Source organism: Somniosus microcephalus, chromosome 7 (genome assembly GCF_052327205.1).
Source record: "Somniosus microcephalus isolate GS21.2 chromosome 7, FLI_Smic_1.0, whole genome shotgun sequence".
Taxonomy (NCBI): Eukaryota; Metazoa; Chordata; class Chondrichthyes; order Squaliformes; family Somniosidae; genus Somniosus; species Somniosus microcephalus.
Window position 1 is genome coordinate 167,654,279 of NC_140993.1, and position 17,070 is coordinate 167,671,348.

Genomic DNA, 17,070 nt, shown 5'->3' on the forward strand with positions numbered 1-17,070 from the left:
TGGAAATGAAACTGAAACCAACCACAGTCACAGGCAGAGAAATACTGATGAGTGATGAATGGAATATTTCATCACAGGATGTTCCTGTACTAAGATGGCCGCGCAGGCACTCTGTTACACACTGAATCAAAATGGCGTTGCACTGAAACTTTTCACCCTCCTTGACAAAGATGGCTGCCATTAACCTGGGGCTGTCTGCAGAAGAAATTTCCTCAGCTGCAAACACAGGATCTTCAGATTATTATTCGGGGCTTGCGACCTACCCCAGTTGCTTATGAAGCCTCCCCACCTACTGACCCTGGGAATGGAGCTGAGGCAGCACACCCTCTCTCCTCTGCCAGTGTTTGTCTCTGCCTAGGCCGGGAGCCTGGGTCTAGAGTTGCACTGCTGGCAGTTGGAGAAGCCTAGGCCCCGGGCCTGGAAAAACGGTGAAAGGTCGGAGAATTATAGAGGTTAGAGAAAAAATTTACAAATTAATTAACTTTTTTTAAAAACAGTTTGTGTTTTAAAAGCAACTTTTTTTTTGCTGGAAATGTAGATTTGAAAAGAAACACGCAGAAAGCGAGAAAAAGAAATGAAAAATTTAGAATCAAGATGGCGGCGACTCACCTCGGTTCAGAACGATAAGGCCCGCCCACACATGCACCGATTGGTCGACCGTCAGGTCACCAAAGCGTAGGATTGGTCAATCGTCCCATCACTCGACCGTAGGAGGGCCCGGCCGCACGCGCCAGGAACCCGCCGTACGATTGGTCGACCTTGACGTCACTCGATGCTAATGAGCGGATAATGAGCGGAATGTTGAACGTTTTTTGGATACCGCGGGCGCAATTTTTGTCTGGCCGAAACGTTAATACGCTTAGGATGGTTCTGGAATCGTCAGCTTTCTTTCGACGTAACACACGTGTAGGTACGCTCTATAACTTTCGAGTTTATTCAATACAGGCAGACGGCATGACAGACAGACAGAAGAACCGCTTTATATATATAGATTCTGATCACAGTCCTCTGCAGGCTTGTAAAATGAATCTAAAAATGCTGATCCTGCAGAGCTATATTATGTCCTGGGGTTAAGATTTAAAACGTTGAGACATATAAGAAGAATCTCACTGCTGCAAATGCAGAGTAGCCGTACTTATGGATAATTCCTTGAAAACTGGAAATTATTTGAACCCAGTTTTGCAAGTGTCAATTTAATTAATAGTTTACAAGATGACAGTTATGATTTGTTTTGGATAGCTGCTCAATACTTCCCATTGATTTTTTTATTAACATACTAGATGTGGTCATCATTACTACCCCGAGGAAATCTTGAGGGGAAACTATCAGAAATTCTTTTTATTTACTAATTTTGTTACCACTGCCTTTTTTGTTACAGAGCATTGTAAACATACAACAGAAGCAGAATGAATAAAAGTGATGTTCCATTCAATTTTCAGATACTGATTGTAATCGTGTACTTTGGGATTTTATTTCTGCATTTATTCACTGTCTCAGTGATTTATGCACTATTTTCAGACTTCTATGAAACAGAACAAAAGACTATAATTTAATTCTACAAGTTTCTGTTGAACTATGACTGCACACTAGTTTAAGCAGAGTAAACCAAGAATTAAGAACATTACTGTAATACTAACAGAATATCCCTATAAGGTTTTGAGCAGGTTTCGGTCTTTTCAGGTCATTGGGAACAGCAAATTAAGTCTGCCTGCTACTTGCTATGGGAACTATAATAAATGTACATCAAGCAAGTTTGTTAAAAAGATTTCAAATTTATTTAACAAATATTTATAGCATTTAGTGACCATTTGGTCTGTGTACATTTAACTATTTAGTTGTACATGCCTCTAAAAGACGGCTTAGTTCAGCTTTAGTTACAGCAGAAAGATTTCATTTTAAGAAATAGACTTTTTATATTTCTTACTCTTTCATAAAATTATTGTCCTGAAGAGTGTTTGCCAAACCTTTCTTGGTTTAGAAACACACAACATAATGGCATAAATTGTGTTCAAATATATTGAGATGTCACACTTACTGATGGTCACCTTTTAAAATTTTCAATCTTTTTTTCTCTGCTTTAGCAATTTTGCGATTGAGTCATGTTTGTTTTAAAACAAACTAAATTTACACAGGTTAGGCATTGGAGAATGTGTATTAAAGTCACCCGAGATGGATGGTGTGTATCCAGTGTTGCTGAGGGAAGTAACGGTGCCGGCCACAATCTTCCAATCCTCTTTAGATACAGGGGTGGTGCCAGAGGACTGGAGAATTGCAAATGTTATGCCGTTGTTCAAAAAAGGGGAGAAGGATAAACCTGGCAATTACAGGCCAGTCAGTTTAACATCAGTGGTAAGGAAGCTTTTGGAAACAATAATCCGGGAGAAAATGAACAGCCATTTGGACAAGCATGGACTGATAAAGGAGAGCCAGCATGGATTTGTTAAGGGGAAATCATGTTTGACTAACTTGATTGATATTTGTGATAAGCTAACAGAGAGGGTGGATGAGGACAGTATAGTTGATGTTGTGTATATGAACTTTCAAAAGGCGTTTGATAAAGTACCACATACTAGGCTTGTTAGCAAAATTGAAGCCCATGAGATAAAAGGGACAGTAGCAGCATGGATACAAAAATGGCTATGGGATAGAAAACAAAGAGTTGTGGTGAAAGGCTGTTTTTCAGACTGGAGGGAGATATACAGTGGTGTTCCCCAGGGTTCAGTACTAGGACCACTGCAGTTTTGATATACATTAATGACTTGGACTTGAGGGTAGAGGGCACGATTTTGAAATTTGTAGATGACATGAAACTTGGAAGTGTAATAAACAGTGAGGAATGTAGTAATAGACTTCAAGAAAACATAGACAGGCTGGTGGAATGGGCGGACACATGGCAGATGAAGTTCAATGCAGGAAAGTGTAAGGTGAAACATTGTGGTAGGAAGAATGAGGAGAGACAATACAAGCTAAATGATACAATTTTAAAGGGGGTGTAAGAACAGAAAGACCTGGGGGTGTTTGTGCACAAATCTCTGAAGGTGGCAGGACTGGTTAACAAAGCAGTTAATAAAGCATATGGCATCCTGGGCTTTATAAATTGAGGCATAGAGTACAAAAGCCAGGAAGTTATGCTAAACCTATATAAAGCACTAGTTCAACCCCAGCTGGAGAACTGTGTCACATTCTGGGCACCACACTTTAGGAAGAACATGAAGGCTTTTGAGAGGGTAAAGTAGAGATTCCAGGGATGAGGGATTATAGTTACGTGAATAGACTGGGGTTGTTCTCCTTAGAGCAGAGAAGGCTAAGAGGAGATTTGATAGAGGTGTTTAAAATCATGAAGGGTTTAGATAGAGTAAATAAAGAGAAACGGTTTTCAATGGTTGAAGGGTTGATAATGAGAGGGCAGAGATTTAAGGTGATTGGCAAAAGAATCAGAGGCGACATGAGAAAATACTTTTTTACGCAATGAGTGGTTAGGATTTGGAACGCTGATTGGGTGGTGGATATAGATTCAATATTAGCCTTCAAAAGGGAATTGGACAAATATTTGAAGGAAAAATATTGCAGGGATATGGGGAATGAGCGGGGGAGTAGGACTAACCTGATTGCTCTTTGAAAAAGCCGGCGCAGACTCGATGAGCCAAATGGCCTCCTTCAGTGCTGTACTATTCTATGATTCTATGATTGTATGAAAGCCAGATGAGCCAGTTTGGGGGATGTCACAACCCACAACATATTTCAAAATGATACATATGAGGAACTATTATGTCATCCCAGGCCTATTAACAGGGATGATCAGGAACTTTAAGCAATTTGTCATCTCTTCTCATCTCAGATGGTCTGGTTGACAGGCCCGCTGACTATCCATGACCAGAAAGGTGTTGAGGACATCACCCCTGAGTTTGGGACCAGAATTAACAGACAGAGAAAAGTTACAAAGGGATTCAGAGGCGTTCAGGTATAAAAAGCTAGTATCAGTAATGGTGACCATGAAACTATCGGATTGTCGTAAAAACCCATCTGGTTCACTAATGTCCTTTAGGGAAGGAAATCTGCCGTCCTTACCCGGTCTGGCCTATATGTGACTCCAGACCCACAGCAATGTGATTGACTCTTAACTGCCCTCTGAAATGGCCTAGCAAGCCAGCAAGTTGTAAAAAAACTGCTACAAACCACAATAATAAGAATAAAACCAGGCAAACCACCTGGCATCGACCTCGGCACCGGCTACGGAAATGGACACGGCACACCCAGCCCAGTCAACCCTGCAAAGTTCTCCTCGCCAACATCTGGGGAATTGTGCCAAAATGGGAGAGCTGTTCCACAGACTAGTCAAGCAACAGCCTGACATATCATACTCACAGAATCATAACTTACAGCCAATGTCCTGAACTCCTCCATCACCATCCCTGGGTCTGTCCTGTCCCACCGGCAGGACAGACCCACCACGGGTAGCAGCACAGTGGTATACAGTCGGGAAGGAGTGGCCCTGGGAGTCCTCAACATTGACTGCGGACCCCATGAAGTTTCATGGCTTCAGGTCAAATATGGGCAAGGAAACCTCCTGCTGATTACCACCTACAGCCCTCCCTCAGCTGATGAATCAGTACTCCTCCATGTTGAACACCACTTGGAAGAAGCACTGAGAGTAGCAAGGGCACAGAATGTACTCTGGGTGGGGGACTTCAATGTCCATCACCAAGAGTGGTTCGGTAGCACCACTGAGCTGGCCGAGTCCTGAAGGACATAACGGCCAGTCTGGGCCTGCGACAGTTGGTGAGAGAACCAACACGAGGGTAAAACCTACTCGAACTCGTCCTCATCAATTTACCTGTCACAGATGCATCTGTCCATGACAGCATTGGTAGCAGTGACCACCGCACAGTCATTGTGGAGACAAAGTCCCATCTGCACACTGAGGACACCCTCCATCGTGTTGTGTGGCACTACCACCATGCTAAATGGGATAGATTCAGAACAGATCTAGCAGCTCAAAACTGGGCATCCATGAGGCACTGTGGGCCATCAGCAGCAGCAGAATTGTATTCCACCACAATCTGTAACCTCATAGCCCGGCATATTCCTCACTCTACCATTACCATCAAGCCAGGGGACCAACCCTGGTTCAATAAGAAGTGTAGAAGAGCATGCCAGGAGCAGCACCAGGCATACCTAAAAATGAGGTGCCAACCTGGAGAAGCTGCAACACAGGACTACATGCATGCTAAAAAGCAGAGGCAGCAGGCTATAGACAGGGCTAAACAATCCCACAATCAACGGATCAGATCGAAGCTCTGCAGTCCTGCCACATCCAGTTGCAAATGGTGGTGGACCAATAAACAACTAACGGGAGGAGGAGGCTCCATGAATATCCCCATCCTCAATGATGGTGGAGCCCAGCACATGAGTGCAAAAGACTAGACTGAAGCATTTGCAACCATCTTCAGCCAGAAGAGCTGAGTAGTTGATCCATATTGGCCTCCTCCTGAGGTCCCCACCATCGTAGAAGCCAGTCTTCAGCCAATTCGATCCACTCCATGTGATATCAAGAAATGGCTGAGCGCACTGGATACAGCAAAGACTATGGGCTCCGACAACATCCCGGCTATCGTGCTGAAGTCTTGTGTTCCAGAACTAGCCACACCTCTAGCTGAGCTATTCCAGTACAACTACAACACTGGCATCTATCCGACAATGTGGAAAACTGTCCAGATATGTTCTGTCCACAAAAAGCAGGACAAATCCAATCTGCCCAATCAGTTTACTCTCAATCATCAGCAAAGTGATGGAAGGTGTCATCGGCAGTGCTATCAAGTGCCACTTACTCACCAATAACCTGTTCATTGATGCCCAGTTTGGGTTCTGCCAAGACCACTCAGCTCCAGACTTCATTACAGCCTTTGTCCGAACATGGACAAAGGAGCTGAATTCCAGAGGTGAGGTGAGAGTGACTGCCCTTGATATCAAGGCAGCATTTGACTGAGTGTGGCATCAAGGAGCCCTAGTAAAACTTAAGTCAATGGGAATCGGGGGGAAAGCGCTCCACTAGCTGCAGTCATACCAAGCACAAAGGAAGATGGATGTGGTGGTTGGAGGTCAATCATCACAGCCCCAGGACATTGCTGCAGGAGTTCCGCAGGACAGTGTCCTGGGCCCAATCATCTTCAGCTGCTTCATCAATGACCTTCCCTCCAATATAAGGTCAGAAATGGGGATGTTCACCAATGACTGCACAGTGTTCCGTGCCATTCGCAACTCCTCAGATAATGAAGCAGTCCATGCCCGCATGCAGCAAGACCTGAAAAACATTCAGGCTTGGGCTGATAAGTGGCAGGTAACATTCGCGCCAAACAGGTGCCAGGCAATGGCTATCTCCAACAAGTGAGAGTCTAACCACCGCTCCTTGACATTCAACGACATAACCATCGCCGAATCCCCTACCATCAACATCCTGGGGATCACCATTGACCAGAAACTTAACTGGACCAGCCACATAAATACTGTGGCAAAAAAAGCAGGTCAGAGGCTGGGTATTCTGTGGCGAGTGTCTCACCTCCTGACTCCCCAAAGCCTTTGTACCATCTATAAGGCACAAGTAAGGAGTGTGATGGATACTCTCCACTTGCCTGGATGTGTACAGCTCCAGCAACACTCAAGAAGCTCGACACCATCCAGGACAAAGCAACCCGCTTGATTGGCACCCCATCCACCACTTTACACATTCACTCCCTCCATCACCGGCATACCGTGGCTGCAGTGTGTACCATCTACAAGATGCACTGCAGCAACTCGCCAAGGCTTCTTCAGCAGCACCTCCCAAACCTGCGACCTCTACCACCTAGAAGGACAAGGGCAGCAGGCGCATGGTAACACCACCACCTCCAAATTTCCCTCCAAGTCACACACCATCCTGACTTGGAAGTATATCGCCGTTCCTTCATCGTCGCTGGGTCAAAATCCTGTAACTCCCTCCCTAACAGCACTGTGGGAGTACTTTCACCACACAGACTGCAGCGGTTCCTAAAGGCGGCTCACCACCACCTTCTCAAGGGCAATTAGGGATGGGCAATAAATGCTGGCCTAGCCAGCGATACCCAGATCCCATGAACGAATGATAAAAAAGGTTTTGAGCACAGTACTATGAGACAAATCCCTTGATCCAGAGCTGGAAGGTAAAACTTCAAGTTGCCAATTTTGCAGTTAGACGTAGCCTGAATGAAAAGTAATGGCAAGAGAGAAGTGAGATTGAGCTATTGGAATGGAATTTGCTTTGAATGGTACTCTGTGTGCGCACTTCCTATTTGTGACATAAAGCCGTTTAATGATTCGTATCTGGCCTTGTCTTTCCAACTGTTTCTCAGTTCACCTTCCAAAAATTGGAGACATGCATGTGAGGGCACATATCCAGTTCAACAACAACAACAACTTACATTTATATAGTGCATTTAATGTAGCAAAACGTCCCAAGGCACTTATCAAGAACGATGTCAGTAAAAACATTTTTGACACTGAGCCACAGATGGAGATATCAGGACAGATGACCAAAAGATTGTTCGAAGAGTTGCATTTTAATGAGCATCTTAAAGGAGGAGAGAGAGGTAGAGAGGCAGAGAGGTTTAGGGAGTGAATTCCAGTCTTAGGGCCTAGGCAGGGCCGTCAATGTTGGAGCGATTATAATCAGGGATGCGCAAGTGGCCAGAATTGGAGGAGTGCAGAGATCTCGAAGGCTTGTAGGGCCGGAGGAGATTACTAAGATAGGGAGGGCAAGGCCATGGAGTGATTTGAAAACAAGGATGAGGGTTTTAAAATCAAGGCGTTGTCAGACCGGGAGCCAATGTAGCTCAGTGAGCACAGGGCTGATGGGTGAATGAGACTTGGAGCGAGTTAAGATAAGGGCAGCAGAGTTTTTGATGAGCACAAGCTTATGTAGTTCAGATCACAAGGGGGTCCTCTTGTTACATTCCTGGGTGATGCTATTGCATAGCTAGATACTGGGCATTACAGCTGTAAGCAACAAATGCAGGCCCCAAGTTCATTTCAGACTTTTTGAATGATTGTTACCAACAGCCTGTTTGGAGAAGATGGGAGGGGCCCAGGTTTTCGTGAACAGGAGATTCCAGCCAGGCCTACAAACTAATTATGGAAGAATTTCTGGGCAGACAGAATTCTCTGGGAAGACAATGGGCCCGGGCTAGGTGACTTATACAGTGACGAGCACCTAGATGAGAGAGCCCCGAAGGCGGGAACCGGACAAAAGAGGGCCATTATAAATTAATGGGAAGCCGCTTAACCCAGAATCAGGTGAGAAGTGCGGCCCATCATCTGCCATTAAGACAAGCACCTAGATGGGATAGCCCAAAAAGGCAGGAGACCAGACAAAGAAGACAAAGAAAGGTGATTAAAAAGACATAACTGTAATTACACAGACCAGAGTGAACTTTTAGGATATAGAGAAGGCAGCTTTGCCATTTTCTCTCTCCCTCTCTCGCTTGCTCGAAACCACCACCAGCGACAAGAGCCTCGCCTTGCTCTTCAATTGTAGGAACGAACCTCGAAACTGGGACTTGGATACTGCACCGGTAATACGGAACCAGGAGACACATTCTACACAGGGGAGCAGCGAGCAAGAAAACGGACAATCGGGGTGAGCATTGTCCAAGCCCACGCATCCTTAAGACCACCGGTACTGTGTGAGGGGGTGTTGTGTGTCCCAACCAAGCCAGAGGGGTTTAGTGGGGAGGTTCTGTGTGTATTTTATACTCTGTATGCAACGCAGTGTGATTTTAGGTGTCTTAATATGAGACAGGGGCCTGTTCGACGGGCCAAGTTGTATTGTTGTACTGTTTGTTTTACGCCACCAGGCATTTTACATACTGGAGGCGGGTGTGTGTGTTAACTTTATTAAACACTGTAGTGCATTTAATGTAGCACGTACGGTTGAGCCTGAAAAGCTTGCCTGTGTCCCAATCCTGATCACCGTAATTCCTGTCATATAGAACTGAGTAGGAGGGGTGATTCGAACCACCAACGCAAACCACCTACACAGGCACAACCCTAAACTTAAGGGGCTAGAAATTGGGCTCCTTTGCACCTCCTTTTAGCGCCTCCAAATGGGTTTGTGATCTAACGCGGCGATATCAATACCTCCCGCTAAATTCAATGGGAGTTTTGCACCGGCAGTAAGACGTTGCGCCCCGATCTCCTGCACTCAGAGATCGTGATGTCATTGCCGTTCGTAGCGCCCTGGAAAAATTCCCTCTCATCCCCTGCTTAACAATGACAAGTAGAGGAGGGGCTTTCAGTCGGATGTCCCCTGGAGGAGCGCTATTTAAAGGCTTCCACATCCTGTCAGGGCGAGGCTGGTTCTGGACCCAAGTGCAGACAGACGAGGTGAGAAGCAGGTATGCAGTCTTAAATAAAAGTACTTTACTAGAATCACACAGGTAAACAGTTACAAACATAGGAGCTCAAGACAAGCTACCACTAGGCAAATGGCTTGTCAAGACTGAGCACAGAGGGAAGAAACCACAGAACTTAAATACAAGCAAAAACAGGTGAAACCAATAAACCTGATAAAAGGCAGTTAAGTAATAAACACAGGAGAAACTAGTAACAATTAGCAAAGGGAAAAAAACAAGTGAAGGTGCCATCTAGGGGTTACTGAGGGAACTAACCGGCACCCTCACAGGACCCCCTCCCCTAGGAACGGCTCCTGACGTTCCTCCTGGACGATCAGGGTGGCGACGGCGAAAATCCCTGATGAGTTCAGGATCCAAAATGTCCCGGGCCGGAACCCAGGAACGCGCTTCAGGACCATAACCCTCCCAGTCGACCAGGTATTGAATGCTCCTCCTAACCTGGCGACTATCAAGGAGGCGACGGACAGTGTAGGCTTGCTGACCGTCAATCATGTGGGGTGGGGGGGGAGGTCTGGAAGCAGGAACCAAGGAACTGGTAAGTACCGGCTTGAGGTGAGAGACGTGGACACGTGGGATGTATCTTCATCGACCAAGGAAGGAGGAGCCGGTAGGCCACAGGGTTCACTTTTTCCAAAATCCTAAACGGTCCGATGAACCGGGGAGCCAACTTGCAGGACTCCACATGAAGCGGAAGATTCCGGGTAGACAGCCAGACCTTCTGTCCGGTCCGGAACCGAGGAGCTGGGCGGCGGTGTCGGTCAGCCTGTACTTTCTGCCGAGAAGAAGCGAGCTGCAAGGCGGACCGGACCCTCCTCCAGGTACGGCGGCAGTGTTGGACGAACCCCTGGGCAGCCTGGACTCCTACCTCCCTCTCCTGTTCAGGGAAGAGTGGCAGTTGGAAGCCATATTGACATTCGAAAGGTGAGAGGCCAGTGGAGGAGCTCTGAAGGGTATTGTGCACATACTCCGCCCAGACCAGATACTTGCTCCAGGTGGAAGGATTGGAGGACACAAAGCTTCTTAGCACCCTCTCCAGATCTTGGTTGGTTCTCTCAGTCTGGCCGTTAGACTGTGGGTGGAACCCAGAGGAGAGACTGACGGAAGCGCCCAGGAGGGAACAAAAAGCCTTCCAGAACCTGGATGAGAACTAGGGACCACGGTCAGAGACGACATCCAGGGGCAAGCCATGGAGGCGGAAGACATGCTGTACAACCAGCTGGGCAGTCTCTCTGGCAGAGGGAAGCTTGACAAGAGGGACGAAGTGAGCAGCCTTGGAAAAGCGATTGACCACAACTAGGATGGTAGTGAATCTCTCAGATGGAGGTAGCCCGGTGATGAAATCCAGGGCGATATGAGACCAGGGACGGCTGGGGATGGGCAAGGGATGCAGGAGACCAAGCGAAGGTTGTTGAATGATCTGAGTCCACGTATTTACCTTGTCCGAAATGCTTTGGAGAAGTTGCTCAAGGCGGCGGAGGAAAGCACCTTGATGGGAGAGAATAGAATGAAATTCCTCCATCACTGCTGGGTCCATACTGGCTCAGTCTTGCTGTCAGGACGAGGTTGGTTCTGGACCCAAGTGCAGACAGACGAGGCGAGAAGCAGGTATGCAGTCTTAAATAAAAGTACTTTACTAGAATCACACAGGTAAACAGTTACAAACATAGGAGCTCAAGACAAGCTACCACTTGGCAAACGGCCTGTCAAGACTGAGCACAGAGGGAAGAAACCACAGAACTTAAAAATACAAGCAAAAACAGGTGAAACCAATAAACCTTAAAAGGCAGTTAAGTAATAAACAAAGGAAAAACTAGTAACAATTAGCAAAGGGAAAAAAACAAGTGAAGGTGCCATCTAGGGGTTACTGAGGGAACTAACCGGCACCCTCACATATCCGATGTAGTTTGCATTTGCCAACAATGCTGCGTTGTTAGTTTCACATCGGTAAAGAGGTCTTTTGACCGATTTGAACGTTTTGCATTTGAACGAGTATTCTGGCACATAAAGATTCTTCAGTTTCATTGAGGGGGAATTTGAAAGTGCAATATTTGGATCCTATCATGGGGGTTGTACTGGCACTGGACCTCGCCCTCCAGTGTCAACGTCGGAGGCAACTGAGGCACAAAGAAAGAGTGCAAAATGTGGCTAGAGGTAGGAGGGCCAACGGGGCTCTCAACAGGAGGCCTTACACACCCAGAGTATTCCGGCAGCAGTTCTTCTACATGAATTTCACTGAGAAAGAAGAAGCAAGAAAGAAAGACTTGCATTTTATATTGCATCTTTCATGACCACCGGATGTCTCAAAGCGCTTAGAAACATAGAAACATAGAAGATAGGAGCAGGAGTAGGCCATTTGTCCCTTCGAGCCCGCTCCGCCATTCAATGAGATCATGGCTGATCATCCAAATTCAGTACCCTGTCCCTGCCTTCTCCCCATATCCCTTGATCCCTTTAGCCTTAAGAAATATATCCAACTCTTTCTTGAATATATTTAATGAACTGGCCTCCACCGCCCTCTGTGGCAGAGAATTCCACAGGTTCACCACTCTCTGGGTGAAGAAATTCCTCCTCATTTCAGTCCTAAATGGCTTACCCCTTATCCTTAGACTATGACCCCTGGTTCTGGACTCCCCGGCCATCAGAAACATCCTTCCTGCATCTAGTCTGTCCAGGCCTGACAGAATTTTATAGGTTTCGATGAGATCCCCTCTCAATCTTCTAAACTCCAGTGAGTATAAGCCCAATCGACACAATCTCTCCTCATACGTCATTCCTGCCATCCCAGGTATCAGCCTGGTGAATCTTCGCTGCACTCCTTCCATGGCAAGAACGTCCTTCATCAGGTAAGGCGACCAAAACTGCACACAATACTCAAGGTGCGGTCTCGCCAAGTCCCTGTACAACTGTAGCAAGACATCTTTGTTCCTGTACTCGAACCCTCTTGCTACGAAGGCCAACATACCATTTGCCTTCTTAACCACCTGCTGCACCTGCATGCTTACCTTCAGCGACTGGCACACAAGAACACCCAGGTCTCTTTGCACTTCCCCTTCTCCCAATCTATTGCCATTCAAATAATAATCTGCCTTCCTGTTTTTGCCACCAAAGTGGATAACCTCACATTTATCCACATTATAGTGCATTTGCCATGTTTCTGTCCAATCACCCAACCTGTCCAAATCGTACTGGAGTTTCACGACATCCTCCTCACAGTTTACCCTCCCACCCAGCTTTGTGTCGTCTGCAAATTTGGAGATATTACGTCCAATTCCCTCGTCCAGATCATTAATATATATTGTGAATAACTGGGGTCCTAGCACCGATCCTTGCGGTACCCCACTAGTCACTGCCTGCCACTCGGAAAACGACCCGTTTATTCCAACTCTTTGCTTTCTGTCCGCCAACCAGTTCTCTATCCAAGTCAATACCTTGCCCCCAATCCCATGCATTAATTTTGCACGCTAATCTCTTATGTGGGACCTCATCACTGTTGTATTGTGGGAAATGCGGCAGCCAATTTGCGTTCAGCAAACTCCCACAAACAGCAATGTGATAATGACCAAATAAACGTTTTTTGTTATGTTGATTGAGTAATAAATATTGGCCAGGACACCAGGGCCAGTGTGTTAGAAGGCAAGGACATGGTCACAGAACTCTGCCACCTCCTGCAGCCAGACCTCAAGCCTCAGATCAGGACCCATGGCTCTCTCAGTGGCAGTCAAGGTCACCGTCGCCCTCAATTTCTACACCAGCGGAGTGTTTGACAGGTGGCATCGCCAACATCTCCCAGTTTGCCATCCATTGCTCCGTCCACCAGGACACAGATGCTCTGTACAGAAGGAGAAAGGATTACATTTCCTTCCCCATGACCAGAGAGAAGCAGCGCAAGCATGCATGTGGCTTTGCCAGGATAATGGGCTTCCCCATGGTGCAGGGCGCCATTGACTGCATCCATGTCACTTTGCGGGCACCTCATAACAATCCTGAGGTATTCCGTAACCGCAAAGACTACGACTCACTTAATGTGCAGTTGGTGTGGGGCCACACACGACAAATCCTGACCGTCATTGCCCGCTATCCTGGCAGCAGCCACGATGCCTTCATCCTCTACTAGACCGGTGTGCCAGATCTATTCCAGCCACCACATCAAGCTTGTAGCTGGCTGCTGGAAGACAAGGGCTATCCGCTCTCCGCCTGGCTCATGACTCCCCTCTGCAAACATAACACTCTTGGCTAGCACTCATTTAATGAGAACCATACTGACAATCGGAGTGCTCAAGCAACAGTTCCGCTGCCTTGACCACTCGGGAGGAGCCCTCCAGTACTCGTATGAGTGAGTGTTACTTTTCATCGTCATCTGCTGCATGCTGCACAACTTGGCCATTATGATGACATAGCCATTGCCACCAAGCATAACTCCACCATTTCAGGAGGAGGAGGAGGGCGACGAGGATGAGGATGAGGAGGAGGAGGAAGGAGAGGAGCAGGAGGAACAGGAGGATGAACAGTAGCAATGGAGGAGGCAGCCACTCAATCGGTGTTCTGCAAGGCCAGTCCTCTTTCCGATTGCTGAGCACGTCGCCATCATTCCATTACACTGTGATTCCATATCACACCCCAGAACTGAAATGAGACACAGCACTAAATCTGCAACATTTCAGTAATAAATTTATCAAAAATCTTTAACCACATATATACAACAACAATAATGACTAATCACCCTTGTGCAAACCCTTGCCTCCCCTCTTTACTGTCCCCTATCCCTAATCTAGTGCTCCTATGTAGTGTCTCCCCAGTGGCTGCAGCAGGGCTGGTGGAAGGCTGCTGAATGTCGGTGCCAGAGACTACAGATGGCCTTGCAGGACGCCCTCAACCAGCTCTGGGTCGGGCTGGCCCGGCTGTAAACTGCACCACCTCAGGCTGGGTGGCAGCAGTCTGGGCTGGCTGGCTGTCAGGCAACGACAAGTGCAATGGCAAAATGCCGGTGGTGGGAACAGGAATGCTGTCATCCTGCGAGAGGACAGCAGGTTCCTGCTCCACTGACCCACACCCACTCCCTCAGGGCAGCACCTCAGCATCCTGTAGCACAGATTGCTGGCCTGGTGCGACACCTTGAGATCCCCGTGATTGTGGTGGACCCAGCCATGATGGCAGCAGTCAGATCTTTCCTGGCATCAATCTGAGACTGCAGGAGAGCAGTCTGAGACTCAATGGCAGCAGCAATTGTCTGCATTACAGCACTAAGATGTTGCGTTGCTTCTACCTGTGCTGCAATTGAAGCTGCCACATAGCCCATGACACACGTCATGAAGTCTGGATCCGCACAGACTCTCTGGGTCCACTATCCTCTGCATTCTGTGTGCAGAGCTCTGTGCAATGTTGGAAACAGACTCCTCCATGCTCCTTAGCATTGCCGAGAAGCTCTTGGGCACCCTTGCCATTGCACCTATCATCTTCTCGGTGTGCATGGCCATCACACTTCTTGTGAACGCCTCCCTATCAAGGTCCTCATCTGAGTCCTGTGCAGCAGAACTCGCCCTCCGGGGAGCTGGCTCCCAAGCTACCCTTTCCGTCTGTCCTTGCTGCAGCCCACTCATCTCCGGTGCATCACCCAGTGCAGAGCCCTCTACTAAACTTGCCTCCAAAGATCGCGTAGTGCCAGTATCTGAGGTGATGCCTGCGGGTGAGAGATGCAGTGATGCGGTGCATTGTTCCTCCTCATTCTCAGTGGGGGGCTCAGGGATAGGCTGGTCATCTGGTTGCTGATTATCTGAAAGCATAAAGGCACAAGACCCGCGTTAAGGTGAGGGCAAGGGAGCAGGAATGGAGCAAGGAATGCAGACATTCTCAGGAGGTGGAAAGTGAGAAAGGTTTGTGGTGTGAGGGGGAACTGGGATGAGAGAAGGAGAGGGACTGAGTGTGGTTTCAACAGAGTGCTGCGAGTTGGGTGAGTAAGAGTTAGGTGAGGAGTGGAAGGAGGAGCTCCCTTGCTTCGCTTTTGTTTTTCCTAACTTTTCACCCTGTAGGAAGAGGCCAGTGTCAGGAGCAGCAGGAGAGTACAGTGAGTATTTAAGTTCACTTTCGTGGGTTTTTTCAGAGGCTTACAAATCTGGCAGGCCAGCGGCGGTGTTCCAGAGCCACGTCACGATTCAAAGTGACACGGGCAAGAGGAAGCAACTGATTGGGTCAGTACGGCCAGGTGAGTATTTATACTACGCTATAGTTTGACAGTTAAGGTTAATAGTTTATAAAGTTTAGAAGGTCTTAATTTTTGTGGTTATAGTTTCTAAGGTCTCTGTTGTGTAGCGGGGAGTGCTAGTAAACAAGGGCCCATGAGTATATCATTTAATTGTAGTGTGCTTAGTGGCATTGATTTGATTTAATTTAATTTAAATTAATTAAAGGGTAAGTCATGGCAGCACAGCTCAGCCCTGTGGCATGCTCCTCCTGCACTATATGGGAAATCAGGGACACTTCCTGTGTCCCTGATGACCATGTGTGCGGGAAGTGTATAGAGCTGCAGCTACTGGCAGACCACATTGCGGCACTGGAGCTGCGGAGGGATACATACTGGAGCATTTGCGATGCTGAGGACATCGTGGATATCATGTTTAATCAGTTGGTCACACCGCAGGTAAAGGCTGCACAGGCAGGAAGGGAATGGGTGACCGCCAGGCAGAGTAGAAGGCGCAGGCAGGTAGTGCAGGGGACACCTGTGGCCATCCCCCTCTCAAACAGATATACCACTTTGGATATTGTTGAGGGAGATGGCTTATCGGGGGAAGGCAACAGCAGCCAACTTCCTGGCATGATGGGTGGTTCTGCTGCACAGGACGGGAGGAAAAAGAGCAGGAGAGCTATAGTGATGGTGATTCTATTGTAAGGGGAATAGATAGGCATTTCTGCGGCTGCAAACGAGACTCCAGGATGGTGTGTTGCCTCACTGGTGCAAGGGTCAAGGATGTCTCGGAGCAGCTGCAGGGCATTCTGAAGGGGGAGGGTGAACAGCCAGTTGTCATGGTGCATATAGGCACCAACGATATAAGTAAAAACCGGGATGAGGTCTGAAAAGCTGAATATAGGGAGTTAGGAGGTAAATTAAAAAATAGGGCCTCAAATGAAGTAATCTCAGGATTGCTACCAGTGCCACGTGCTAGTCAGAGTAGAAATAGAAGGATATTTCAGATGAATACGTGGCTAGAGGAATGGTGCAAGGGGGAGGGATTCAAATTCCTGAGACATTGGAACCAGTTCTGGGGAAGGTGGGACCAGTACAAACTGGACGGTTTACACCTGGGCAGGAGCAGGACCGATGTCCTAGGGGGAGTGTTTGCTAGTGCTGTTGGGGAGGGTTTAAACTAAACTGACAGGGGGTTGGGAACCTGTGCAGGGAGACAGAGGAAAGGGAAACAAGGATAGAAGCAAAAGACAGGATGGAGAAAAGAAAAAGTGGCAGTCAGAGAAATCAAGTGTGTAAGTCAAACAGGGACACAGTAAATAATAATTCTAAAAGGTGTAAGAGTGTTAAAAAAACAAGCCTGAAGTCTTTGTGTCTTAATGCAAGGAGCATTCATAATAAGGTGGATGAATTAGCTGCACAAATAGACGTAAACGGATATGATATAATTTGGATTATGGAGGCATGGCT